A 2,895-nucleotide genomic window follows, 5' to 3' on the forward strand; every position below is an offset into this window, starting at 1 on the left:
ATAACATCATGATTAAGTTAAGCATGGAAAATGGATTCTTTTAATGGAATGCCCCCCTTTGGTTCTTAGAGGCAGATCAATAACAATTTTAATAGACATGATTCACCAAAAAAAAGAACGCATAATTGTCTCCAGATTGATATAGCCGCCTCGACATTTTCAGCATTATATAAGGATCACCCAAAAAGAAAATCAAGAACCTATCTTAGTATCACTTATTGAAACTTTATCAAGAGGTTAAATACCGAATATGTTAAATATTGGAGAGCTCACAAAATAAATAGCACATTAGTTACTGGTAAAACAAAAGAACGACAACCCTGATTTCTTCCCAAAAATATCAAAATGTACACATGTAATGTAACAATAAATCACTTGAAGCCTACAATTCAGATATTTTTAAAAGAATTTCGATTATACAATTTTTTGTTATCTAATATAATAAGCACGGAAAAAAAATTCTAAAAAAAGGATATATATGGTGGTACATGCATGCACATAGAGAAATTTATAACAAAGAGAGAATAGTGGAGATGATAGATCGAGTAATTTAGAAGGTACTTGGACAACTCAAAAATGACATAGAAATATGACCATAACACAGTCTTCAAAAAGAAAAAAACTTACTTGTTACACAATGATACAGTAAACAAGAAAATCAGAAGCTACAAATGTACAATTGATCAATAAGTTAGTGTTGATTTTTGAATGTGTTAGATGATGAACAATATTAGATTCAGAAATTGATCTGCAAATGGGGTTGGTGTAGTGGAGATGATAGATCGAGTAATTTAGAAGGTACTTGGACAACTCAAAAATGACATAGAAATATGACCATAACACAGTCTTCCAAAAAAAAAAAACTTACTGTACACAATGATACAGTAAACAAGAAAATCAGAAGCTACAAATGTATAATTGATCAATAAGTTAGTGTTGATTTTTGAATGTGTTAGATGATGAACAATATTAGATTCAGAAATTGATCTGCAAATGGGGTTGGTGTAGTGGAGATGATAGATCGAGTAATTTAGAAGGTACTTGGACAACTCAAAAATGACATAGAAATATGACCATAACACAGTCTTCAAAAGAAAAAAACTTACTTGTTACACAATGATACAGTAAACAAGAAAATCAGAAGCTACAAATGTACAATTGATAATAAGTTAGTGTTGATTTTTGAATGTGTTAGATGATGAACAGTATTAGATTCAGAAATTGATCTGCAAATGGGGTTGGTGTAGTGGAGATGATAGATCGAGTAATTTAGAAGGTACTTGGACAACTCAAAAATGACATAGAAATATGACCATAACACAGTCTTCAAAAAAAAAAATTACTTGTTACACAATGATACAGTAAACAAGAAAAATCAGAAGCTACAAATGTACAATTGATCAATAAGTTAGTGTTGATTTTTAAATGTGTTAGATGATGAACAGTATTAGATTTAGAAATTGATCTGCAAATGGGGTTGGTGTGTTATCTATGTTTTCAATACTAACATGAAGGAGCAGAAGTAACCTGAGAGACAGTGGAGTATTCAAGTACAAATACCATATCCAAAGTGATAGTCCTAAGTGGAGCCACTACTTGAAGAAGCTAGATAAAGCTCTTCCCGGTTGGCAAAGTTGGTGTCTGGCATCTCTCTGATTTTTTACAATTATTGATTGTAGTGTTGTCCTTCTTCTTGCTCACTTATATATAAGGGTAAATATTAGTGCGAGTTGAATCTAAATATTCCTTCAGCATCTGAAAATGAATGACACAATATATATTGAATAACTTGAAAATAGAGAATCGACATATTTGAAGAACTTTATCAACACATTGAAACAATACTTTTAAAAAATTAGAAGTTAGTGAATGAATTTTAATTTAAAGTAAAATGAAGCCTAAGCTGATGTTTCATCTTCACCAGAGCAACTATGAACCCAAACACAAAAGTCCATGTAATAAAGTTCAGATCTGCATAAAGCTTGTAAATGAGTGTGATATTGTCTGCCATGATCGTAAGGTTTTTCTCAAAGATCTCACACTATTAAGAGATTCTACATCTTATGTAGTTTCCAATCTTTTCTTCAGAGGTATATTAGCTCTCTGGATTAAGTCCTATAATGTGTCAACACAACCATAATGAACACAAAAAGATACTTATTTTGTGGCTCTTAGTAAATATAACTAATTCACAACCGCCCTCTATATCTTAATCCTAGTCTTGATTTTCCCATTGTAAGCATGTAACGGAAAAATGAATGAGTTTTTTTTTTATGTTTTCCATAGATATCTAGTACTCCTTTCTAGATGACTACACTTTGTAGATTAATACCACAATCATTATTTAAGTACATGAATGATGTCCAGTCTAGTAAATATGAATAAATATAGAAAGATGTTCACCGAGGCATGATCCTCAAGCGCATATCATTCTGGAACACTGAGAATGCAGTAATTTCATTGTTCCTGGCTCATATCTCCTTCTCTCGCTCTCCTTGTCTATGTTTTTTAAAATACATGAAATATACAACGTTTCTCTTTTTCTAAAGTTGCAGTGATTGACGTCCGAAGGATTTTAAGCATATCATAACCTACAAAAAAGAATAAGAGAAAGGTTTTGAGTCTCGCATTGCCCTGTTTTGCTCCATCTTACAATCATCCCTTCAGATTTGTTGTTTTATGATAATAATCACCCCACACTAGGAAAATCATGTAAATATCAAATGTGTAAGTGAGGAATTGCTAAAGTAAATAACGCAAAAAAAAGTTTGAGAAAGTGGTCATGGATAGTCAATAACAGTGAAAACACTAGTAATATATTGGAAGTTCAAACTCTAACAAATATGTATTTTGCACTACTGAAAAGATAAAAGGATATATATAAAGATTTTCAGG

Source organism: Solanum verrucosum, unplaced genomic scaffold (genome assembly GCF_900185275.1).
Source record: "Solanum verrucosum unplaced genomic scaffold, falcon-dt-bn FXZP01000151.1, whole genome shotgun sequence".
In the NCBI taxonomy this organism is placed as follows: Eukaryota; Viridiplantae; Streptophyta; class Magnoliopsida; order Solanales; family Solanaceae; genus Solanum; species Solanum verrucosum.